The 27,345-nt window shown below is 40.5% G+C and overlaps 1 long non-coding RNA gene across 1 annotated transcript; it reads left to right on the forward strand.

The window, feature by feature from the left end:
• Nucleotides 1-4,718: 4,718 nt before the first annotated feature.
• Nucleotides 4,719-27,022, forward strand: LOC134809811 (uncharacterized). The gene is made up of 4 exons (XR_010156351.1): nt 4,719-4,911; nt 5,327-5,417; nt 9,844-10,966; nt 26,698-27,022. It is a non-coding gene; the product is annotated as an uncharacterized LOC134809811 (long non-coding RNA).
• The last annotated feature ends 323 nt before the right edge of the window (nt 27,023-27,345 follow it).

Consider the following 27,345-nt stretch of genomic DNA (forward strand, 5'->3'; position numbering starts at 1 on the left):
TAGCCAAAAGATTAGAAATTATGGTTTAGGAGTCATACAGCTGGAGGCTACAAGATTCTGAATCTCCTCAAATTGCGCTTGGGGATAACATGACTTTTATAAAGCCTAAGATCAGTGTTTGAGATATTTTGCAGACTCTGCACTCGATGGATCAGCTGGCACCACTCAGATCGATAAACTGGCTCATCTGATCTTGTAGCCCTCACCCAGGAACCGACTCAGTGCAAGACAGCTTCGACTCCCTGTGATTTCATCTCCGACCAAATCAGTCAGCATCCACAAATCATTGGCTGCCACCCACTCACCAAATTATCCTTAAAACGTCTGATCCTCAAATGCTCGGGGAGACTGATCTGAGTAATAACAAAACTCAGTTCTCCCTCACAGCCAGCTCTGTGTGAATTACTTTCTCTATCACAATTCCCCTGTCTTGATAAATCAGCTCTGTCTAGGGAGTGGGCAAGGTGAACCCACTGGGCAGTTACTCAAACACATACCAAGTGCCAGAGGCTGGACCTGGACCTGTGATACTATGCTCTAATAAGATACTGCTTTGGAGGCTACCACTGGGCTCAGTTCATCATCACCCATCTTGATCCATCTGATTTTTTTCAGGGGTGATGGCAGTAAACTGAATGGGAATATGATAGGAACCACCACTCCTGCATTCTTTAAATATTGAAAAATGGTATTAATTTCTGCAATTCCACCCAGGATATAATATTGCTCTGATTTATTGTCTTGGCTTGGAGAAAAAATCTCGGGGATGATAGGATTTTAGAATAGCAGAAGCCAAGTAGTTGCCTTAACCAATTGGCTCTTCCTACCATAAGGGTTCTTACTCACAGGTCAGTGAAACAATATGAGCATTCTTCCAATTGCAAAGAATATCAATCCCAGTTATGCCCAAGAGGACTGGGGAAATGATCACAGGTTGGGTCTCTGGACCCATTTTACATATTGTAACATAGATCTAGGCCAAGACTCCACATGTCTCCTCTGTAATCACGGAGCCAAGAAAGCATTTTCAGATCCCCTGATATCAGCATCAGTTCAGAGCCTACGTCCAAAAGCTCTCAAAAGTCTTCCTCTTTCTATAGCATACAATTACTCTGTTAAACAGCTATAGTTTCCTTTGAGTTAGGATTGATATAAGTATATTGTATATGCTTGCAGTGACATTGAGGGGTCTTTCATTAGGCAGACACGGCCTCTCCAATTGGTGGTCTCTGATCAAAAGAATTAACTAAGCTGGAAACTGGACCAGAGATTGCAGGTTTCCAGTATGGTAGCTGATATCAGTTTTCTTCACAGCAACTCTTGATTTTTTTTTTTCTGATTGTATAAGCCAAGCAATGTGCTAGCTCACTCTTTATCTCATTCGCCCCAAGGAAAATATAGTCTATTAGACACTGCCACAGATATGTGCAGGACTCAGTGCCCCAGATGCAACTCTGGTCTTTCTACCTGGCATGATAATTACATCCACCATGATGCTGATGGTTAAATGTTACTACCCTGACCTCTGCTATTCTGGAATTCCATCATCACAATTGACACTATAGAACCCAGTTCCACACAGAACGGAGCCTTAGGCATCCAGCCGTTGGGGTGTACCACTCAGATCTCCTTTAAAGGAAGAAATTGCCATGAGGAATGTAGTTATCTGACAGCCTCCAGCTGCCTCAACTTTGAGGTCTTTCTCAGCATTCACTCAAAGGCCACATAGTCCTGGTCAAAGACTAAACATGGCAAAGTTTCTAGAGCTGGTCCATTCTTGCTCATCATAGGATTCCTCTAATGGGAAATCTTTCCCCAAGGGCTCCCCATCAGCCTAACCAAGACTTTCTCTGAGACTCTTAGTTATTATGATGCTACTTCCACCAGCACCAGGGTTCTTGTTGCTATCTGGCCGTTGAGTGATTCAGTCCCACTAAGCAATGTCAACCTGATTGTCTTTCTTTGTTTTTAAGAAACAGGGTCTTGCTCTGCTGCCCAGGCTGGAGCACAGTAGTGTGATCATAGCTCACTACAGCCTTCAACTCCTGGGCCTTAGCAATCCTCCTGCCTCAGCCTCCCAAGGAGCTATGGCTGCAGGTATCCGCCACCACTCATTGACAGCCACTTCCAGTACTCACTGTCTTGGACACAGACTTGAGTAAAAGTACAGGTAATTTATTTGGGAAATGATCTCAGGAAGCAGGTAATGAAGTAAGAGAGATAAATGAAAGGTTCTGTCTGGAAGTTCTGAAGGAGAAACTATCCCATGTCCCTCTCCTAGCTTGTAGTGGCTGCAGGCAATCCTTGGTGATCTTTGGCTTATGGATCCATCACTTCAATCTCTGCCTCTGTCTTCACATGGCTTCTCCCTGTGTATGTCTGTGTCTCTGTGTCCAAGTTTCCATCTTCCTTTAAGGCACCAGTTATTGGATTAGGGACCATTCTAATTCAGTATGGCCTTATCTTAACTTGATTACATCTGCAAAGACTCTATTTCCAAATAAAGTTACATTCTGAGGTTTCTGGTAGACATGGATTTGGGGAAACACTATTCAACCCAGTACAGGCTCCAAAGACAAATAACTAATTGCATAGTTCTGTCCTTTTGGCCACATGGAAATGTGGCTTCAGGGACCAACAGAGTAACGGTTATTATATATATTATCTTGTTATAATAACTGTTATTATACACATTTATCATGATTTACATCACTGGATAACTGAACAGTCAAAGTGTTCTCCTAACATGTGCCAGAGCCAAAGTATAATGGTAAACCAGGCCAAGAGCATTCTTTAGTTCAATGATTTCCAAACCCTTTACCCACAGAATCCTTTGTTCAAATGACATTTCATTAGGGGTGTTAAGACAAACATAATGGATAAAAACTGTTCTTGCAGAAACAGGGCCGGTAGGACCAGAGGCTCCCCCTCCTGGGTCAGATTATGCAGTAAGGAGCTTCACAGAATATGACTGGAAATCCACATACCCACTTTTCTGTTTAATTCAGGAAGCAGTTGCTAAACACAACTAACAGAGCAAAGTAAGTACACAGGGCTAAGAGAAGAGGTAGAGAGAAGAATAAAATGAATTTAGGAAAGACTAGAAAGGAGATTGTTGTGGGCACTTTAAGTATTTGGATCCAAAAAGGAGAGGAAAAGTCTAGAATACCAATCTGTGGCTTCCCGGTGATCCCAGAAGAAAAGGTAAAAGGATGAAGAGGAAAGGGAAGGAAGAAGCTACTTATACAATGATTTAAAGTGGTAGCTGATGTTTTATGGCTTCTTGGATGAAGCTCTAAAGTTTCCTGAGTCAACTTTGAGTCAATTAGCTACATAGGGCAAGCATGTTTACACTGAATGACTTAGAGATCTTCCCAAATAAGTAGATAAACAGAAGACTTTAGTCTCCAGCCTCATTAATCTAATACCTTTTGTGAGCACTTAGCTTGTATACAAAGCCAAATAAAAGCATTCTATCTAAATAAAACAATAATAATTTATATCTTCTGAGCTCTCCAAACAGAAATGTTTATATGTGGAGAAAATAAATAAATAACATGACATTTAAAGGAATAAATGATTCTACCCCACAACACACAGGGCAAAGTGAGATACTAAGCCATTCAATGAGTCTTTAGTGTCTTTACCAAAGAGGGAAAGTATCTGTCAAGATGCCAATGGATTAGTTAAACTTTTCTAAGAAAACATTTTAATTTGTTGTCGGAAATAGTTTTATAGTCTAACTTATTGATTCTCACATGTTGAAACTAGCTGAGCCTAATAAGGAACTAAGTATAAGTCGGAAACCATTCGGCTATCAAAATACTGCTAAATAGTATTACAACAATTTCATGAAATGCCTGAATAAGATATTTCGTTCAGCAAATGCTATGCCACCAATACCACCTCAATGACTAATTTCTTTCAGTGCAAGGTTCTCCTTGTACAGGCGACTCAATCTTTTTTGGATCATGGATCCCTTGGAAGTCTAGTGAAGAAATCTCTTCAATGCATTTTTTAATACATAGAATTATATGAACACCAATTATATTAAGACATAGTTATTAAAATAATTTTTAAAAAACAAATTTGTGATGAGACAATATATGTCTTCTTTATTAACACGTTAGATAATAAAATCTAGGGGCAGGTTATCTAACTATCATAATTTCACATAGTGATGGGCATAGGTGGTTTTTGTTTTTAGGGTTTTGCTTTTTTTTTTTTTTTTTTTTTTTGAGACCACGTCTTGCTCTGTCGCCCCGGCTGGAGTGCAGTGGCACGATCTCAGCTCACTGCAACCTCTGCCTCCCAGGTTCAAGTGATTCTCCTGCCTCAGCCTCCCGAGTAGGTGGGATTACAGGCGTGCACCACCACATCGGACTAATTTTTGTGTTTTTAGAAGAGACGGGGTTTCACCATGTTGGCCAGTCTGGGCTCCAACTTCTGACCTCAAGTTATCCACCCGCCTCGGCCTCCCGAAGTGCTGGGTTTACAGGCGTGAGCCACTGCGCCCAGCCTGAGCATAGATAGTATTTTGTGAGATTTGTCAGTAACTAATATGATTTGAATATATCTGTGATTTCTATTGGTGAGAGTCATAGGTACTGCTAGTACCACTGTGATGTGTTTTTTATATTCATAACTGAAGCAAATGTTAATTTTAAGTTGGAAATGAATGAAAATAAAAATGCAATTTTTTCCATCCACATACTTAGACCCCCAGTTTCTCACTCCCTCCATGAGGCTCTCTTTGATTTCCAAAGTTCTCCTTTTCTCAATGGCCACAAGGGGCAAGAGGCCTGGATGAAGAAATACCCTCAGAAACTCCCACTCTTCTGGTTCCTGCTGAAGACTCCACTAATAAAAGTTATTCATACCTACCTCCACCATCTTGGCTGGGAAGTCAAGGTATAGCAGAAGACTGAGTGTCTGGGCTACCCTGCCTGGGACCTGGGGAAGGGGGCTGTTGACACCAATATCAGAGATTCAAAGTAACAGAGATGGAAGGGAGGGTAGAATATATCTGGTGTCTGTTAGAAAAGCACAGCACAGGGCAGTAGTGAAGAAAGGGGCTTCATAGGCGCTGCAACTGACCAAACCACTGCAATCTCCCAAGTGGTGCAAGCAGTGCAGTGGCCTGAATGTTTTTGTCCCCACAAAATGCCTATGTTGAAGCTTTATCCCTACTGTGATGGTGTTAGGAGGTGGGACTTTTAGAAGAGATTAGGTCATGAGTGTGAAGTCATCATGAATGGCATTAGTGCCCCTATTAAAGGGACCCCAGAGATCTTTCTTGCTCTCTTTCCTCCATATGAGGATACAGGAAGAAGGTAGCAGCCCTCAACCCGGAAGAGGGCCCTCACTAGAACCTACCATGCTGGCACCCAGACCTCAGACTTCCAGCCTCCGGAAATGTGAGAAATAAGTTTCTGTTGTTTATAAGTCATGCAGTCTACTATAGTTTGTTATAGCAGTGCGAACGAACTAAGTCAGGTACCCCAGGGTGTTTCATGTGCTGTGTCAAGGGGCCAGACATGTACATTTGTTCAATGTCTCACTTATGGGGGGCCACTTTGTGCTAGGCACTGTGCAAGATGCTGAGAGTAGACACCTTGGCTCTCATGGATCGGGAGCCTGGCACCTTCACTGCTGTCTGGTAACTGCATGAAATGCCCAGAGCCCCTCTGTCTAATAAATAAAAAAAGAATAGAGAAGCCAGACAGTCCACAGCAGGGTGCGGTGACTGATACCTGTAATCCCAGCACTTTCAGAGGCCGAGGTGGGCAGATCACTTGAGGTCAGGAGTTTGAGACCAGCCTGGCCAACATAGTAAAACCCTGTCTCTACTAAAAATACAAAAATTAGCTGGGTGTAGTGGTGCACACCTGTAGTCCCACCTACTCGGAAGGGTGAGGCAGGAGAATCGCTTGAACCTGGGAGGTGGAGGTTGCAGTGAGCCGAGATCATGCCACTGCACTCCAGCCTGGGCAACAGAGCAAGACTCCATCTCAAAACAAAACACAAAAAACAAAAGAAAAAGAAAAAAATAGAGAATAAAGAAGACACAGTTGTTCCTAGAATAACTTCCGTTTACTTTCAGCCAACTGGGAACAAATAAAATTCAGGCCAAATTATTTTTGTCATTTAGCTGCCAAGACAGACAGCACTGCCATACATAACTCCAAAAATGTGTTGTTTTCATCCCTGTGTGTCACACTACTAGCAGCAGAGAGGGCTTCCCTCACAGCTTATTCTGTTATCTAGAACCAAAGATTCCAGGGCTACAAGTGATCTTTAAAAAATCATCTAGTTGGCTGGGCGCAGTGGCTCACGCCTGTAATCCCAGCACTTTGGGAGGCTGAGGCGGGCCGATCACCCGAGGTCAGGAGTTTAAGACCAGCCTGCCCAACATGGTGAAATCCCATCTCTACTAAAAATACAAAAAAATTAGCCAGTCGTGATGGCGGGTGCCCGTAATCCCAGCTACTTGGGAGGCTGAGGCAGGAGAATTGGTTGAACCCAGGAGGTGGAGGTTGCAGTGAGCTGAAATCACACCACTGCACTCCAGCCTGGGCAACAAGAGCAAAACTCCATCTCAAAAAAAAAAAAGAAAAAAAAATCATCTAGTCCTACCCCCTAACTTTCAGAAGAGAAAACCAAATCCAAAAAGGTTAAATTAATTGCTAAAAGTTGAATCTCTAGCTAGGAACTAGAATGCAAGTGCCCAGACCTTGTTGTAGTCCTGATGTTATATCATCAATGGGATCGCTATGCTAATTTAAGCATTAAAAGCCTTCACACATGCACTGAATGGGTCCATCTACATGTGGGAACTGACTTACACATGTTTTTACTCAAGAGATTGTTGTTTCCCACAGCTTTCCTTTATAACAACTATTCCATGACAACTAAAGAATTGATGATAGATATACAAGATAGAGTGAATGTGATGGTTAATTTTTTTTTTTCCGAGACAGAGTCTTACTTTGTCACCCAGGCTGGAGTGTAGTAGCATGATCTTAGCTCACTGTAACCTCCACTTCCCGGGTTCAAGCAATTCTCCTGCCTCAGCTTCCCAAGCAGCTGGGACCACAGGCGTGCACCAACACGCCAGGCTAATTTTTTTTATTTTTAATAGAAACGGGGTTTCACCATGTCGGCCGGGCTGGTCTTGGACTCTTGGCCTCATGTGATCTGCCTGCCTCAGCCTCCCAAGGTACTAGGATTACAGGCGTGAGCACTGCGCCCAGCCTAAATGTGATGGTTAATTTTATGTATCAACTTTACTGGGTCATAGGGTGTCCAGATATTTGGTCAAACATTATTCTGGGTGTTTATGTGAGAGTGTTTTTTGGTGAGATTAACATTTAAATTGATAGGCTAAGGAAAAATTACCCTCCCTAATGTGAGTGAGCCTCACCTAATCAGTTAAAGGGCCTGATCAGAATAAGAAGGCTGACCCTCCCGCAAGTAAAATAATTCTTTCCGCCTGGCAATCTTCAACATGGGACACTGGCTTTGTTTCTGTTTTGTTTTGGTTTTTTTTAGATGGAGTTTCCCTCTTGTCGCCTAGGCTGGAGTACAATGGCATGATCTCCACTCACTGCAACCTCCGCCTCCAGGGTTCAAGTAATTCTCCTACCTCAGCATCCTGAGTAGCTGGGATTACAGGTGCACACCACCACGCCCAGCTAATTTTTGTATTTTTAGTAGAGACGGGGTTTCACCATGCTGGCCAGGATGGTCCTGAACTCCTGACCTCAGGTGATCCACCTGCCTTGGCCTCCCAAAGTGCTGGGATTACAGGCATAAACCACCATGCCTGGCTGACACTGGCTTTTCTCCTGCCTTAAGACTCAAACTCAAACTCCTGGATGTTGAGCTTGCTGACCTTTAGATCAGAATTACACCATCAGCTCTCCTGGTTCTCAGGACTTTAGGTTTGGGCTGAAACTAAAGCATTGGCTCTCCTTGGTGTCTGAAAAATGTCCTCCCTTATGACTGTCTCCCTCACCTTCTTCATTCACCTCTACTCTCAGATATCACCTTGGCTGACTGACCTCCCCCGCCAAGATCTTGGGATTTGCCAGCCTCCATAATTGCCTAGGCCAACTTCTTATAACTAATGTTTCTCTAAAGAATGCTGACTGAAACAGTGACATAGTCATGTGCAGTCTTATGTTCTAATATAGTCTTCCTATTAGAGATAAAATTTAAAAAAAAAAATTCTGACTCTCCTGTGTTTCAAAATGCACCTTGATTTTTCGTTTTCTTTCTTTCTTTTTTTTTTTTTTAAGATAGAGTCTCACTCTGTCACCCAGGCTGGAGTGCAGTAGCACACTCACAGCTCACCACAGCCCCGGCCTCCAAGGCTCAAACAATCCTCCAACCTCAGCCTCCTGAGTAGCTGGGACCACAGGAAGGCACCACTGTGCTCAGCTAATTTATTTATTTTTTGTAGAGATAGAGTCTCCCTATGTCGCCCAGGCTGGTCTTGAACTCCTGGACTCAAACAATCCTCCTGCCTCGGCCTATCAAGGTGCTGGGATGACAGGCATGAGCCACTGCGCCTGGCCCAAAAGGCACTTTCAAAGTAATTTTATTAGATTTTTCCAGCTGCTAATACAAATCATTTGGTAGCACCACCATAGATCAGACACATTAAAAAACAAAGAATAAGTGTGAAATCCCAAAAGTGATCACCAATATGAACACTACAATATTCTAGTTGTTTTCTGTTGAATTAGAAGATTGAGTTCCTGCACTGGTAAATTTTATTACTAGATCATAAGTCCTCTGGGAAAGCAGGTCAGCTTAGGGTATGGGAAGAGAAATCAGAGTCTGATAAAAATAGCAATAATCAGCATTTGTTTGGTGTCTACTGTACGCCAGGCACTTTGCAATTATTCATTCATCCAACAGATATTATTGAGCACTTTTTATGTTCCTGACATTGTTCAAGGCTCTGGAGATACAGCCATGTAAAAACAGATTTGATTTCCTGTTCTCATGGAACTTACAGTTTAGAGAAGGGAGACAGACAAGTAAAAAATGTTATAGAGAAAAATTAAGTAAGGTAGTGCCAGGTAAAATAAGTTCTAATTTTCGTCAGAGTTGTCAGGGAAGGTATTACCAAAGCCAAGGTGACATTTGAGAGTAGAGCTAACCAAATGTGGTGGCTCATGCCTGTAATCCCACTGTTTTGGGAGGCCGAGGCAGGCAGATTGCTTGAGCGCAGGAGTTTGAGATCAGCCTGGGTAACATAGTGAGACTCTATTTCTACAAAAAATACAAAAAATTAGCTGGGCATGGTGGCGTGCACCTGTAGTCCCAGCTACTCAGGAGGCTGAGGTGGGAGGATCACCTGAGCTCCGGAGGTCGAGGCTGCAGTGAACTGAATTGTGCCAAAACACTCTAGCCTGGGCAAGAGTGAGACCCTGTCTCAAAAGAGAGGGAGAGAGAAGAGAGCTGAATGAAGGAGGTGAGAAAACAAATTTCATATGGGGGAACATTTTTCAGACATGGGAGCAAGCAAGTACAAGGGGCCTACAGCAGATGGATGTTTGTGTGCTCAAAGAACAGCAAGGAAGCTAGGAGGGCTGGAGCAGAGTTCAGCAAGGAGACAAGTCATAGAAGAAGATAGGTCATAGAAATAGCAATGGACCAGATTATGCAGTCGTAAGCATCTTTGAGACAGATAGTAATGTTAATATAAATGAGATAACTGGGATTCAGAGAGGTTTGCAATTTTCCCACCATAACTCAGCCTGTTGGAACCTGGCTTAGACCTAGATATATGAGTCTAGAGCTCTTTTTTTCTTTTCTTTCTTTTTTTTTTAGATGGTGTCTCCGTTGCCTGGCTGGAGTACAGTGGCGCGATCTCGGCTCACTGCAACCTCTGCCTCCCAGATTCAAGTGATTCTCCTGCCTCAGCCTCCCGAGGAGCTGGGATTACAGGCACCCGCCACCACGCCCGGCTAATTTTTGTATTTTTAGTAGAGATGAGCTCTTAATCTTCCCACTTCATTATGTTATCTTTCTCCAGAAAAAGCTTAAATCCTCTCTGATGGTCTTCTATATCCCTAGTATAGTGCTTACAGTAAATATTTGCCTTTTCTTTTTTACTAGCCAACATCACGTATCCTTCCTTTGTGGCGAGAAATCCCCATTGTGTCGGTCTTGGTTTGTCATAGTGAAATCATGTCGTTTCATATTCCTTCTTCCCAGTCTAGGCAGCTAGGGTGAGGGCATGGGATCTGAGTCAACTCGATGCCCCTTTCCTAGACTTTGAAACTTGAGAATGTAGTGCAAAGATGCAGGGTCAGGTGGCAACATGAGTCATCTGGCAATGCTGGTGGAGAGCATCTAGCAGGGCAATGGCAGCAGTGGCACCCTGACCGGAAGTGCCTGCAGTATGACCTTGGATATATTCCTAGAATCCTCCACTTTTCTTGGCCTGGTTTCCATCATTGCCAAATATTCTGTGACCCAAAAAAGTTGAGGGAGCACCTTCAGCTCCAATTATGTACTCTTGCTGAGAAAAATTGTGTAAGACTTCGGAATGTGGGAAAAAAAAGATTACTTTTTTCTCTGAAGATTTATTTTCTTTTCTAGAATGTTCTATATAGCATACTCTTCCCATGATATTGCTACTTTTTATTGTATTTCAACTATTTTACAACTCTATAATTTGTAGAAAGCCAAAAATAATACAAATGTTTCTTGTCCATACAAATGCAAATTAGTTGTATTGGAATGCAATTGATTATCACCTGTGGATAGATCAATGTTATATATGCCTTCAAATTCATGTAAGCTTTTTTTTTTTTTTTTTTGAGACACCATCTGGCTCTGTCACCCAGGCTGGAGTGCAGTGGCCTGGTCACAGTTCACTGCAGCTTCAACTTCCCTGGCTCAAGTGATCCTCCCTCCTCACCCTACAGGCATGCACCACCGTGCCCAGGTAATTTTTTCTATTTTCTGTAGACACAGAGTGTGACTATGTTGCCTAAGCTGGCTCAAGCAATCCTCCCACCTCTGCCTCCCAAAGTGCTGGGATTACAAGCCACTGCACACAGCACATTTTAGTATTTTTTATCTTCTTACATATGTGTATGGTACTTTAAATTCTCCTTTCAACCTGTTGTAAGTTTTTACTGGTTCTCTCAATAGTTAATGATTTAAATAAAACCTATGCCAAGTCACATTTACTTATTCATTTAAGCATTCTTTATATGCTTATATGTATGTAGGCAGTACTTTGAATTCTTTCAACCAGTAACATTTTATGGGTTCCCTCAACAATTAGTGAGTTAACTAAAATTTGTTACATGTATTCATTTTATATTTATATCAGATGCATGATATAAACGTTCACCTTTTAAAAATATTAGCCTTTTAAATCATTACATAAAGAAGATGCCTGCACTCACATGTTTATTTCAGCACTGGTCTCAATAGCAAAGTCATGGAATCAACTTAAGTGCCTATCAATGGAAGACTGGATAAAGGAAATGTGGTATATATACATCATGGAATATTATGCAGTCATAAAAAAGAATGAAGTCATGTTCTTTGCAGCAACCTGAATGGAGCTAGAGGTCATTATCCTGAGTGAAATAACTCAGAAACAGAAAATCAAATACCACGTGTTCTCATTTATAAGTGGGAACTAAACAACAGGTACACATGGCCATAAAGATGGAAATAATAGACACTGGGGACTGCAAAGATGGGGAGAAGGGGAGAAGGATAAATGTCAAAGAAATTATAACCTATTGAGTACAATGTTCACTATTTAGGTGATGGGTACCCTAGAAGCCTAAACCTCACCATTACACAATGTATCCATGTAACAAACCTGCACATGCACCTCCTGAATCTTAAAATAATAATAATAACAATAATAATAATAATAATAATGTAAAAATAAATTTTTAAAAATTAGCCTTTAACAATAATGAACAGGAAAAAAAATCACATCATGGTTCTGTCTTTAGCTCAGAGGTCTCCCCTCTCACCTCCACCCACCACACACAGCCATGTACTTCATGGAACAGGAGACAAGGGCTCACCTTAGTTCTGGCCTTAACCAATTTGCTAATTCACATAGCCTCCATGGGCTTCAGTTCGCTCATCTTCAAAATGAAGACGATGGCTTCAACACTCTTTACTATTTGTATTAGTCCATTCTCACACTGCTATAAAGAAATACCTGAGGCTGGGCACGGTGGCTCATGCCTGTAATCCCAGCACTTTGGGAGGCCAAGGTAGGTGGATCACCTGAGGTCAGGAGTTCGAGCCCAGCCTGGCCAGCATGGTGAAATCCCATCTCTACTAAGAATACAAAAATTAACCAGACATGGTGGCATGTGCCTGTAATCCCAGCTACTCAAGAGGCTGAGGCAGGAGAATCGCTTGAACCTGGGAGGCAGAGGTTGCAGTGAGCCGAGATCATGCCATTGCACTCCAGCCTGGGCAACATGAGTGAAACTCTGTCTCAGAAAAAAAAAAAGAAAGAAAAAGAAAAAGAAAAGAAAAAGAAACACCTGAAACTGGGTAATTTATTTAAAAAAAAAAAAAGAGGGTTAATTGGCTCACAGTTCTGCAGGCTGTACAGGTTCCAGGGAGGCCTCAGGAAACTTGCAATCATGGTGGAAGGCAAAGGGGAAGCAGCCAATGTCTTACACAGCCAGAACAGGAGGAAGGCAGGGGAGGTGACACATTCTGTAAAACAACCAGCTCCTAAGAGCACTTACTCACCACCACAAGAGCAGCACCGAAGGGGAAATTTGCCCCCATCATCCAATCACCTCCCACCAGGCCCCACCTCCAACATTGAGGATTACAATTCAACAAGAGATTTGGATGGGGACACAGATTCAAACCACATCACTATTCAATTCAGCTCTGCTTCCTTCTGATTTACTGTGTTACCTACTCTATGTCCTTTCCCCACACTATCCCTTGTGAGCTTCTCTTTCCTTTTTCCTGATACTCCTGTGTTTACTTCTCTTTATTTCACCTTCCAACATACCATGTCCTATTTTCCTACTCTTACTTTCTCAACGTTTAGCTCCTCTGTATTCAGCTTCCTGTCTCCCCACCTCCCAAAACACACACACACAACACACACACACACACACACACACACACACACACGAATACAGACCTCTTTGTGGGAATCAAACGACTATAAAAAAAACTTGTACTTATTATAGGATTACATGGAAAAAACAAGTAATTTCCACTCAGATTTGCCCTCAATCCCTCCAGAGAAACTACCTCAAAACAAAATAAACAAGTGCTTTACTAAAAAACAAACAAGTAGAACAAACAAACCACTTTGATCTCACTGTTCAGTTTAACCCAGAGGTAGATAATAGCACAAGTAATGTGCTTTCTTTTTATTCCTCCATGATTTCTCTTGCCAGAAGCACATTCAGACCCTCAGCCTTCCCCAGAGGGGCACATCCGTGCTTACTTTTTGTTTTCCATGGATGCTATGGTTTGAATGTTCCTCCTTCAAAATTTATGTTGAAACTTAACCCCCATCATAGTAGTATTGAGAGGTGGGGTTTTTGGGGAGGTGATTAAATCATGAGAGTTCCATCCCTGTAAATGGACTAATGCCTTATAATATGGCTAAAGGCCCCATTTTGCCTTCCACCTTCTGCCATGTGAGGACATAACAAGAAGGCCCTCACCAGACACCAGATGCCAGCACCTTGTTCTTGACATCCCAAGCTCCAGAACTATGAGAAATAATTCTCAATTGTTCATGAATTACCCAGTCTGTGGCATTTTGTTATAGCAGCACAAATGGCTACAGAAGACCACTCAGGCCTGTGTGGTAAGACTCAGGGTGTTTTATTATTTCCTTGTGTTTCCCACAACACAGCAAGCATCTGCAAAGTCAGCCTCCCTTACAGAATCTGCTGTTATGAAATGCTTTTATGTATATTTTTTTACTCAGTTTAGTTAAGAGTTCAGTTGATAACTTGTCTACCCAAAGTAATGACTCAGTAAGAAAGCCAAATTAGATTCTCCCAAGAGTTGTTACCAACATTGTTGGTCAGTGTGATGTGATTTCTAAGGTTTCTTAGAGCTCATAAAATGTCTTGGGGTGTTAGGAGGTTGTAGGAATTGTGTCAGACAGAGAAGGCAAGAGGAACTTCCAGGCCAAAGAAATGCATGTGCAAAGCATGGACTCTTCAAACGGCCCCAGAATTCTGGGGATGGGGATTAATTAGTTCAATGTGGCAGCAGCAAGGGGACTGTGTAGGATGGAGGACAGGAGGAAGATAAACGCTTAGGAGGGGACAAGTCTTTAAAGATAAGAGAAAGCTAGACTGCAAGGGCCAATCTACCCCTGCACTGTCAGGGAGCTCACAAAAGGAGGCTTCTGTCCAATCTGCTGCTTTATAATGTAACGAAATAATGAAACATTGAGATGTGACTATTTCTCCTTTGAGCTACCCATTTAAACTAATAGCAGACAAATACTAAGAAGTCATTTGACCCTAATTGCTGAAAACTACAATTATAGAAAATGGATGTGTGGTTGGGACCTTTCATTTGTCTTTCCCCATGAAAATATATGGGAGTGAGAATCTTTTCTTCCCCATATTCCACTTCCTCCCAGCACCTAGAAGTCATTGAGCAATCATCATCAGAAATAAACATGCATAATTGCAATAACCTTTAAATACTTTATGGTGTATTAATAACTCAAGAATTTGGGTTTTAGAACATGGTCATTCCCCATCAAAGAATTTCAAATTTGTATTTACTGTGATCAGTTTTGGCCTCTTGTGGTACTTACGGACAGGTGATGTCTTAGTCACCTTGGTAAATGGCTATTACTGGGCTGTCTGCAGGGCATGCCTCCCCATGCCTGGTGAACTTCTGATGAGTGGAGCCTTACAGGAGGGACTGCCATTCTGATAAACCCACATGTTTGCCCAAATCTGAGATCTCTTACTCCAAAGCAGGACAAGCCCTGAACAAACACAAGGCAGCAGGTTTGCCTTTGGCCCTCTCCCAGCTCATGCACACTTTCATTTTGTTCTGTCTTCCCCATGAGATGCACCAGGTGTCTTAGTCAGCTTAGGCTGCCATAATAAAACATCATATATTGGGTAGCTTAAACAATAGGAATTTATTTCTCACAGTTCTGGAGGCTGGAAAGTCCAAGATTGAGGCACAAGCAAAGTTGGTGTCTGGTGAGGGGTCTCTGACCTTGGGTTGCAGATGGCCACCTTCTTTCTGTGCCCTTATATGGCCTTTCCTTTGTGCTCAAGTGGAATAAGAAAAAAAAAAAAGTCTTCTTCTTAATAGGGCCCCACCTTCATGACCTACTCTAAACCTAATTGCCTCCCAAGGTCCCTATCTTCAAATGCTATCACATTGGCAGGTAAGTCTTCAACATATGAATTCTGAGGGGACACAAACATTCAGTTCGTAACATTCTGCCCCGGACTGCGAAAATTTATATCCTTCTAGTGTGCAAAATACATTCATTCTATCCTAATAGCCCCAAAAGCCTTAACTCATTCCAGCATCAAGTCTAAAGTCCAAAGATAAGGTCTCACTCATATATGACATATCTGACTTAAGTGGTATTTAGTTTCACCACACAAGCTATTTTCTTCCTAAATACAATGGTGGGACAGGCATAGGATAGATATTTTCCTTCCAAAAGGGAGAAGCCAGAAGATGGAAGACAAGTCCCAAGAAAATCTAAAACCTAGCAAGGTGAATTCCATCAGATTTTAAGGCTCAAGAATAATTCTCTTTGGTCCCATGCTCTGCCTTCTGTGCCCAGTAAGGTAGCACTCCCACCTTCAGGACCTACTGAAAAAGTAATGCACCCAAGGCCAGGCACAGTGACTCAAGTCTGTAATCCTAGCACTTTGGGAGGCTGAGGCAGGCAGATCATTTGAGCCCAGGAGTTCAAGACCAATCTAGGCAACATGGTGAAACCCCATCTCTACAAAAAAACAAAACAAAATAAAGCCAAAAAGTACAAAAATTAGCCAGGCGTGGTGGTGCACACCTGCAGTCCCAGCTACCCTGGAGGCTGAGATGGGAGGATGGCTTAAGCCCAGGAGATAGAGGTGCAGTAAGCCAAGATTGCACCCCTGCACACCAGCCTAGGTGACAGAACCAAACCCTGTCTCAAAAAAAAAAAAAAAAAAGTAATGCACCTGAGACTCTGAGTTGCCCTGCTCCCAAGGTTACACTTTGTGGGCTCACTCCTAAGGCACTGAGTAGGGCTTTTCTCACCTTCTAAAACAAGAGGGGTGGTCACACTCTTTGAAACCAAAGAGGAGATAGCCTTATCCCCTAGGTCTGTGGTAGGAGTGACAGCCCTGATGATCTCTGAGTCACATTTGAAGTCATTCTTCCTTTTCCTTGAAGAATAGCATGCATTCACAGCCAAATGGCTATACAGTCCTTTTCACAGAATCCAAGAATTCCAACAGCCTTCCTTCATTTTGTTACATCTCCATCCCCTTCAGTTCAAACTGGCAGTGTTTCTGATCATATCATCCCATAAACTCTTTCTCAAACCATAATCCAGCCATACCCTTGGCATACTCTTCAGAACATGCTTTCTCGGTTTCTTGCAATATGAATAGGCTGATTGTTTTCCAAACCTTAAAGCTCTGGTTCATTTTTGCTTAACAATTTCTTCTTCATTCATCTCTCTTCTCTCACATTTGACAGAGTCTTGCTCTGTAGCCCAGGCTGGAGTGCAGTGGCATGATCTCAGCTCACTGTAACCTCCACCTCCTGGGTTCAAGTGATTCTCCTGCCTCAGCTTCTCAAGTAGCTGGGATTACAAGCATGCACCACCACACCTGGCTAATTTTTGTATTTTCAGTAGAGACAGGATTTTGCCATATTGGCCAGACTGGTCTTGAACTCCTGGCCTCAAGTGACCTACCTGCCTCTGCCTCCCAAAGTGCTGGGATTACAGGTGTGAGCCATTGTGCCCAGCCCACACATTTTTCTATAAGCACTCAGGAGGAGCGAAGACGCTCCTTCAACACTTTGCTTAAGAATTTCCTCTGCTAAATATGCAATTTCATTGCTCACAAGTTCTACCTTCCACAAAACACCTGAACACCATTCAGCCAAGTTCTTTGCCACTTTATAACAAGAATTTCCTTCCTTCCAGTTTCCAATAACATGATCCTAATTTCCATCAGAGTCCTCATCAAAATCTCTTTTTATATCCATATTTCTAGCATGCACCTGAAAACTCTTTCAGCCTCTACCCATTACTCAGCTCTAAAGCCATTTCCACATGTTTAGATATCTTTTACTGCCACACTTCACTTCTTGGTACCAAAACCTGTGTTAGTCTGGGTTCTCCAGAGAAACAAAACCAATAAGAGATAGAAATATATATATCCATAGTTAGAAATGCATACACAGATACAGATAAAAATATAAAGATATTTATTATAAGGAATTGGCTGATGAAGTTATGAAGGCTAAGAAGTCCCAAGATCTACAGTCAGCAAGCTGGAGACCCAGGAGAACCGATGGTATAGTTCCAGTCCAAGTTCAAAGGCCTGAGAACCAGGAGAGACAATAGTGTATGTTCCAGTCTGAGTCAAAGATGAACAGCAGAAGACCAATGTCCCAGTTCAAAGACAGGCAGGGAGAAAAAAATTTTCTGATTCAGTCTTTTGTTCTTTTCATGCCTTCAATGGACTGAGTGAGGCCCACCCACACTGGGGAAGGAATCTGTTTTGTCTACTGACTCAAGTGTTAATTTGATCCAGAAACATCCTCATAGACACATTCAGAAGTAATGTTTAACCAAATATCTAGGCACTGGGCACCCCATGGCCCAGTCAAGTTAACACATAAAATTCACCATTACACTAGGTCAGTCTTACCCCGACCTGCCTTCTTGTCCTTTCCTCACACGTGCTACACCAGGTTTGCCCTTTCATCCATTTTCACCAATAACCAATTTTTTTGTTTTACCCAATAATCAGGGACTTACTAGGCGACCCCTTAATTGCCCTAAAAATTACTAAGATATTGATGAGTGCAAATGACTTAACAATTACTTTTCCTATTTGCATTTCACCTGTACTTTACCTAAGGAAGAAAAAAAATTATTGTGGTAAAATACATATAACGTAAACTTACCATTTTAATAACTGTTAATTACCTTCACGATGTTCTACAAACATCACCACTATCTAGTTACAGAACATTTTTTAACACCCCAAAGGAAACCTTGTAAGCAGTCACTCTCCCTTTTCCCTCCCCTCAGCCCCTGGTAACCATGAATCTGCTTTTTGTATCTATAGATTTGCCTATTTTGGAGAGTTCATATAAATATGTGACCTTTTGTATCTGACTTCCTTCACTTAGTAAAGAATTTTAGCCTCCTTAGCTAGGGAAGGTGAAAAATGGAAAGGAGAATATTTTATGATATAAACATTTGGGAGTTATCTCTAAAACCTCACCAACTTTCTACATCACTTTTTACCAAGATTTGGGAAACTCATCTGTTATTCATCTGCCTGGACATTCTGCTGGGCGTTATTAACTCTTTCTGTGGAGGTCTGAGGCAGCCTGAACACAGGCTGGCACTGGGCCAGGATGGAGAATGTGTGGACACTTCAGGAGGCTCATTCTGCACCATCAAGAGGCCTTCCTTCCCTGAAAGCGACCTGGCAGGACCATGCAGGTCATAAGGTCATACAGCCCTGAGGGGCACAAGGATGCTGATCCCAGACACTTCAGGCCTTAATAAAAATAAAAGCAAGCACATCTCTGGCAGCAGAGTAAATTATTCATGGGATTTATTTTAAAAGAGAGACAGCTTTGTTGAAAAAAAAAAATAGACACCACATCAATTCCAAAAATCATTTCCAGAAGAAAATGTCTAATCAAATGGGAAATAGTGCATTCGTGGTTTGCACAGTACAGCAACCGAGTTTTTTAAAAGGGTCCCAGATTTGTTCAGATACTGGTTTCCACAATATGGGTAATCTGAAAGGATGCATAGCTTTATTGGGAATGTAGCACATGGATGGATGGTCAGAGACTACAAGTCTGCTGAAGTTTTGTGGGAAATGAGCAGTTTGGCAGCCCCCGAGTCTGGAGGGTCTGAGACTGGCATGCCAGAAAAGCTCCAGGTCTGTAACAGCCTCTTTAAAACCATGAAGCCCTTGGAGGCCCAGCTCAAGGGTTTCAGTCTGTGTCACAGATTTCATTTGCTCAGGACTCTCACAGTTTTTATGTGGTTTAACGAAGTACCTAAGCAGAGGCTTTTTTTTTTTTCTTTTTGGCTTTGCCTTTTTCACCAATTTCCATTTTTATTAATAACCAAACATAAATATATTACAAATATTTTTACCTTTTATTTCCATCTTGTTACTGTTTATGTATTTGCTAAGATCAAAGTCTGGATTCATCCTCTAACAAGTTCATGTTGTTTTCCTGCTTGTTTCAAAATATGGACCCCGCAGCCTTTATAATTCTATTCCATGATGACTGGCTTAAATTTAATCATATACACAAGCACTGCAGTAACTCGCTAAACAAATCCATGTGAGGATAAAAGGAACATCACAGGCCTGATCTGGGCACAAAGGCCTTTGTATTTTTCTCATTTTGTTTTCAGAAGTTTCTGGAGCCTGTAACTGAACGCAGCAGACTCTAGTTAAAAATTCACCATGATTCCTTTTTAAATAATAGCATTTGTCTTTTGATGAGGTCTCTCAGCTCAAAAGGATCCCTATTTCACATTATAAATAGTTGCTGTCAAAAGACATGACTGTAAGACAATGACACTGGGTTTGAACAAATATACTTGAATTTATCCATACAAATGAATGATGTCCCCATCAAAGTAGGCAGCAACATTCCAGCGATTTTCAAAACAGTTTTGAAACTCCAGTTAGGAACTTTCTTCCTTCACACACTACGGGAACTGCTTTGAATGTCAGGGTAGTTTTTTAAAAATATTTTTTTTCATCAGGGTAAGTTTCATTTTTGGAAACAACCAAGCCATTTAATAAGGCAGACGGTAACTGACTGGATAGAAGTGCTGTAGCCTACAATATAATGAGACTAGCTTTTACTTTGATTCCTTAATTAGCCCTAAAGGTAATTCCAAAAAAAGTTCCTAAAACGTTTAGTGCAATAGCAGTACAGTTGAAAGAAGTGTCTAGACTCCCAAAGCAACTTCTCTGAAAAGGATGACATTCATTTGAACACACGGATGTATTTCTTAGAGAAAAATAGGCCATCCTTGCCTTGCTTGATTTTCTCAAAAACTCTATGTTATTGGTGGCTAGCTAAGGGAAGTTGACTATTTTCAGCTTCCTACAGTATCAAATTTTATTTAACAATTCATTTTTGAAGTGAATAGAAGCACAAAACCTGAAATACCTTCATAGAACCATGCCTTAGTGACCTATTCCAAAACAGACTTAAAACATTCACAGGCGTATACAATCTGGAAATCAGTGTATATTCTATGCACAACTGATAAACATAAATATACATATGAATATATACTATACATAAATTAAGATAAATAATAAATTAAACATAAATGTAGTGATAAATAAATATGCATATGGATATTAATTAAATATACAAAATATTTAAATGCCAACTCTACCCACCTGAATTTTACTTTTAATTTCAGAGTCTTGATTCCAATGCTAATTTCATTAAGCATGTCTATAACTGGGTTGCAAGAATGGTATATGCTGAACGGTAAATGCTGTACAAATTAACTTAAACAAGTTTGGCGTTACATTCTCATAGAGGTATTTAATATGGGTAAACTGGTGTTTTGTGTGTGTGTGTGTTCCTGTTGATGAAGAAAGGAGGAAGGAAAGTATCGCACATTGAATACCTATTGTACACCAAGGGCTGAACATGTTACTATTTAAATGCTCTCAACATCTCCGAGCTAAATATTTTAATCCCCATTTACAGAAAAAAAATAAAAAAATAAAAAACTAGGCTAGAGAATGTAAACAGCAGAATGCTGGCATACCATTGGCAAGTGGAGAAAACGCATTTAGAATTAGCTGATCAATGGGTGGAGAAAAAAGCCAAAGGCCACACCCATGTGTTTAGAAAATGAAATGAAAGTCTCTTCCCAGAGAGAATCTTTTTTTCCCCAAAAAACCTGATGCTATCATTTCCCTTAATTTTTCATTAACCTCAATAATTCTTTGCCATATTTTTCCAAAAATGAAACAGGACTATTACCTCCCAATGTGGGAAAATAAAATGTTCTATGAATTTTTATCTTGTTATTTATACAACAAGCCTTTGAAAACCAGTTAAGTGCTTGAACCAGTTAAGTATTTGGGTGGGACATTTAAAAATAAATCAAGCTAAATAAAGAACTGTTAAAGTTCATAAAGCAAAGAAAAAGTTATAATCCTCAGCTGAAAGATACTAGGAGACATAGCCATCTATGGGGGTTAAAGATTTAAATTTAAAAATCATAATAATAAAGAGAAGCTCCTTCAAATAAATGCAGGAGGAAATTGAGAATCAACATCAGGACAGCTCATTTGACCTTAGAGATATATTTTACTGGTGACTTTCTGGTTTTCAAAACTGTTTCTGATTTTTTTAACTTGTTAATGGCTCCAATTTGCCAGCATATTTCCCAGTTCCCCTGTATTCCACTCAGTAAATCTTGTTCATTTTCAGCTTTTATTTTCTTGTTCAGTCCCTAATAACGGACAATTTGTAAGGAAGCAAACTAAAACACTTGGATTAAATAATGCATTTTTTTCATTATGCTGATGGGTTCATTTTCAAAACAAATGTAAGCTTCATAATTTACTGATATTTCATGATTTTTACCTTATTTCTGTGAGGATTTCATTCCCATGGACTTCTGTCTTTGCCATTGACAAAACTCCTAATAATACCACCCAAATCCTAAAAGGGGTTAAACTTCAAGTGACTGATGTTCTGAAAGTGACATGATCAAAAAATAGTCTCATCCAGAAATTTAGATTTGTGACTTAAGTTATCAGAAGAGTTTCCAAAACTCCAAACGGCCTGCATTAATTCTGGCTTTTTTGGTTTTCTGTTAGTCTGCCTCTGTTTTTATACTAAAAGGGTATACAGAAATTTGTGTGCATTGCTCATCCTGAGTTGAATTCCTATGAAGTAGAGCTGAGTACAGAAATGTCTTTCACTTCAAAGGGCATACTGTGGGGTGCAAAGAAAGGCAGGCTTGGGTCCTTCCAGCCAAACATTGCCCTCTGGCACTCATGCTCAACTCCCCAGGGATACAAGAGGGCAATCTCCGGCCCTTGTAGCTCTAGGTAACATTTCCCACAACCCTTGACTCATAAATATTGACATTTGGGAAAAATAAGACCAAAAAAGAAAAAAGGGCTTTTTCAAAACAACAAAAAAAACTGTTTTTAAGATGAAGTGTTTATATATTTTCTAAAGCCTGGTTTATATCTAAGCTATCACTATAATTTTTAAATAAAATATACCTCATCTTGGGATTTTAAAAAAATAGTAGTATCCATCAACCACTAGAGAATATAGGAAAGAAAACTTTCAGCACGGTTTTTATTTATTTATTTTATATTTTTCCATCCGGAAAATAACAGGACTGAGTTGAAAGCAATTTTTTCGAAAAGTAGCAATAGCAACATTCTCAGATAAAATCTTTTTTGCTGAATATCAACGTTTAAATTATAGTGAATTTGAAATTATTTATTTTCAGCAAAAGCTTTTCTTTTTCCTTTTAAATATTTGTCTCCACCCCTCTTTGCTTCAAAAAACAGAAATGATGTGACAACTAAGACCTTCGAGAATTCCTTAGACCCCAGCCTGTTTTCATTGTGGAACTACAGCGCGACCTGGTGGTAGTTGCTGTTTTTAGCATGGTTTATGAATAAATGGTCAAAGTTTCAAAACCAAAATAAAGGAAAGCCTTGTGTTTAGACTTTTAGAAAATATAGTATCAGGAAAGAAAACAGTGGGATGGCTCTCTTAGAATCATAATTACAGATAGAACTTTTTAAAAGTTTTTTAACTATAATATACTTTTTTTTTCCTTAGGGTGTCGCTCTGTTGCCCAGGCTGGAGTGCAGTGGCGTGATATGAGCTCACACCGCAACCTCCGCTTTCTGGCTCAAGCCATCCTCCAGCCTCAGTTCCCGAGTAGCTGGGACCACAGGCACGAGCCACCACACCCACTTCTTTTTTATTTTTTTCTTTTGTATTTTTTTGTAGAGATAGGGTTTCACCATGTTGCCCAGGCTGGTCTCCAACTTCTGAACTCAAAGAGATCCGCCCACCTCGGCCTCCCAAAGACCTAGGATTACAGGCGTGAGCCACTGCGCCTGACCAAATATACCTTTTAAGAATAAATAATCTAGTAAGGTTATTGATGAGTCATTATATCACCTGATACAATTTTTAACATTCATATATTTTCAGGAATATGAATTTTCACTCATATTTCCTCTTTTTAACTACTTTTACAGTTCTCTAAACAATGTTTCAAAAACATTTAACAGAAAAAAATATTTAATCAGTGATACAAGAGAAGACTGTTTTATATGCTTTTCTTTCACAACTAGCAGCACATTGATGCAAGAGTTTATAGACAAAATGGTGATTCATAGTAACTGTAATCTTCTATGTGTTTATTGTACTTTACACCCATCTTATCTAATCCTCTCAACCACCCTGTTAAATTCAGAATCAGTATCTCCATTCTACAGATTAGAAAACTGAGGCTTCAGGATATGAAATAACTTGTTCAAGGTCACTCTTCTGGTGAGTGACAGAATGGACTCAACCCTGGGCCTGCCTGCTCCAATGCCCAGGCATAGGGTCAGGCTGGTGATAGGCCCTTTTTAAAGGTTGGCTGATTCAATGAGCAAATGCATCTACTGTGAGAATATTAAAGGTAAGCCTGGACTGGATCCAAAGTCTTCTGACTTGATAACCAGTAAATCTTCCAGTAAAGTTTAGACATATTTTGAACTTTCTCTTGTTTCTGCCTGCAGTTGCACTCTCCTGAGCCTGCTAAGTCCCCACTATTTTCTACAAAAGAACAAAGAAAAAATACCAGGCGAGAGTGACCCAGAGCCTGAGCCCCAGGCTGTTTTACCCAGGAGGCCCTAGCAGGGGATCTTTTCCACTTTTGTGCCACAGATCCCTTTGGAAGCCTAAGTGAAGCTCCTGGAACTTTTTAAAAATGCCCCACAAAGAAAGCCAACTATTTTAAAATAAAATTTTCAAAAAACTTTTAAAAACTTGGCTGGGCGCAGTAGCTCACGCCTGTAATCCCAGCACTCTGGGAGGCTGAGGTGGGTGGATCACTGAGGTCAGGAATTTGAGACCAGCCTGGCCAACATGGTGAAACCCCATCTCTACTAAACACACACGCACACACACACACACAAAATTAGCTGGGTGTGGTGGCACACGCCTGTGATCCCAGCTACTTGGGAGGCTGAGGCAGGAGAATCTCTTGAGCCCAGGAGGCGGACGTTGTGGTGAGCTGAGATTGCACCACTGCACTCCAGCCTGGGTAACAGAGCAAGAGTCATCTCAAAAAAAAAAAAAACTTTAAAATACTAATTTGTAAATATGTGCTTATTTATTAATGCATTTAATAACAAGATTTAATAACAATGTCACAACTATATATTCAAAGTAGCAATTAGTATAAATGATGTTTTGGGATATTCGTAATCCCTGTAATGTGACATGAATATATCTATTGTTTCTATTGGTGAGAGAGATATTGTTAATATTAATGTGATGTATGGCCTATATTCTTTAATAAATAAAATTACAAATTTCAGTTTGAAGTTAATGAAAACAGATTTTTTTCATCCAAGTTCATGGACCTTCTTACCCTCCTGAATTAAGAAATCAAAGCTAATCTTAAATGAGTCACAGCTAAATCTTTTCAAAAACTAAACGATTTTAAAATTCTTAAATTCTGTCAAAAAATGCTTAAGCAATATATATATGTTTCCCTTGATTAGTGTGAGATATTCACTTTAATATGAATATTATGAATAATATGAATATTCACTTTAATATGAATAATATGAAGCAAGACTCCAAAAATAAGCATGGATCTAGGACCTAGGGAGGTGTTAAAACAATCTTGCCTGAGTCTCATGACAGTAATCAACAAATAATAGTATTATTTGCCCATAATAATAATTCAGTTTGTATGCATCTGACAAAGGTCTAATATCCAGAATCTACAAGGAACTCAAACAAATCAGCAAGGAAAAAAAACAAACAAACAAATAATCCCATCAAAAAGTGGGCTAAGGACATGAATAGACAATTCTCAAAAGAAGATATACAAATGGCCAAAAAACATATGAAAAAAAAGTTCAATATCACTAATTATCAGGGAAATGCAAATCAAAACAACAGTGAAATACCACCTTACTCCTGAAAGAATGGCCATAATTTAAAAATCAAAAAATAACAGATGTTGGTGTGGATGTGGTGAAAAGAGTGCATTTTACACTAGTGGTGGGAATGTAAACTAGTACAACCACTATGGAAAACAGTGTGGAGATTCCTTAAAGAACTAAAAATAGAACTACCAGTTGATCCAGCAATCCCCCTATTGGGTATCTGCCCAGAGGAAAAGAAGTCAATATAAGAAAAAGACACTTGCACACGCATGTCTCTAGCAGCACAGTTCGCAATTGCAAAGATATGAAACCAGCCTAAATGTCCATCAGCCAACAAGTGGATAAGGAAAATGTGGGATATATAACTACTCAGCCTCAAAAAGGAAAAAAATAATGGCATTCGCAGCAACCTGGATGGAGTTGGAGACCATTATTCTAAATGAAGTAACTCAGGAATGGAAAACCAAACAGGAATGGAAAACTAAGCTATGAGGACGCAAAGGCATGAGAATGATATAATGGACTTTGGAGACTCAGGGGGAAGGTTGGGAGAGGGCCAATGGATAAAAAAGTACACATTGGGTACAGTGTACATTGCTCAGGTGACAGATGCACCAAAATCTCAGAAATCACCACTTAAGAACTTTTCCATGCAACCAAACACTACCTGTTCCCTCAAAACTATTGAAATATAATAGAAATAAAAGAATAAAAAAATCATAATAATAATTCAGTTTGACATGACAAACATTGAGCAGCTACTATGCTAGACACACTACTAGTGTTTTTAAAAATACATTTTAAAAGTGAATACTTCTTTGTCATTTGTGCAGCATTTATCATTTTCAAAGCAGTTCTACACACATCTTTCTTTCAAATCTAATTACAACTTCAAGGGGCAAGGCAGGGTCTGGAGACTTATTCATTAATTCTGCATTCCCACGATAAATCTCACTCTGGACCCATAGTAAGTACTCAATAAAAGAAGACAGTTTACTCCACCTTTATCCCCCAAGCAAGCCCCTGAATTAGGGCTGCCAGGTAGGATACAGAATGTTCAGTTAAATTTAAATTTCAGATAAATAATTTTTTACTCTAAGTATATCCCATGAAAATGATTTTTAAATATCTATAATATGGGACACACACACATTTTTTTGAGTATTTGTTGTTAACCTAGATTTCAAATTTAACTGGGCATTCTGTGTTTTTGCTGGCTAAATTTGGCAATTCTTTCCTGAATTTGTCTGCCCAGGAGCTCCCTCTGCTGCAGGAACTCAACGGTAGGGAGGAAGAGTCCAAAAGAGTAGGGCTGTCAGCACCCCTGTGAGCAGCCGACGATCCACGGCGGATGGAGTTTGGTGGTAAAGGTACTCACTTCCTGTCTCTCTGGTGATGATTTTGAGCATGTTCTACAAAGTCTTTCAGATGGTCCCAGTAGGTTGGAGCCCAGCTGCCCTCAGTGGTAACCTGCCCATTAACGTATCCTGTGTTGGTTTCCTTTCCTTCCCTACCTCACCTCCCCACTCCCCTTTCTATGATTCCTAGAGTCACCTCCCAAATAAACCTTCACATTTACATTATTGTCTCATGGTCTGCTTCTGAGGGAACTCAAACTAAAACAAAATGCTTATTGAATTAAATCCTCAGTTGCAGATGAGAGGTTCAGGGAGCATGCCAGATGCTGAAGGCACCAAGATGGATAGTGATGAGCCTTCTCATTCAGCCCTTACTCAGCACTGCCTCTGGCTACCAAGCACTGTGCTCCTATCATGTACCAGCCCCTGGGACTCTCCGTTTACATGCATCTTGGCTAACCCTTTCCACCATCCTGCCCAGTAGCTATCATTATGCTCAAACTGCAGATGGGGAAATTGATGCTCAGAGGGTTTTCCAGAGTCAC

This window comes from Pan troglodytes, chromosome 3 (assembly GCF_028858775.2).
Source record: "Pan troglodytes isolate AG18354 chromosome 3, NHGRI_mPanTro3-v2.0_pri, whole genome shotgun sequence".
In the NCBI taxonomy this organism is placed as follows: domain Eukaryota; kingdom Metazoa; phylum Chordata; class Mammalia; order Primates; family Hominidae; genus Pan; species Pan troglodytes.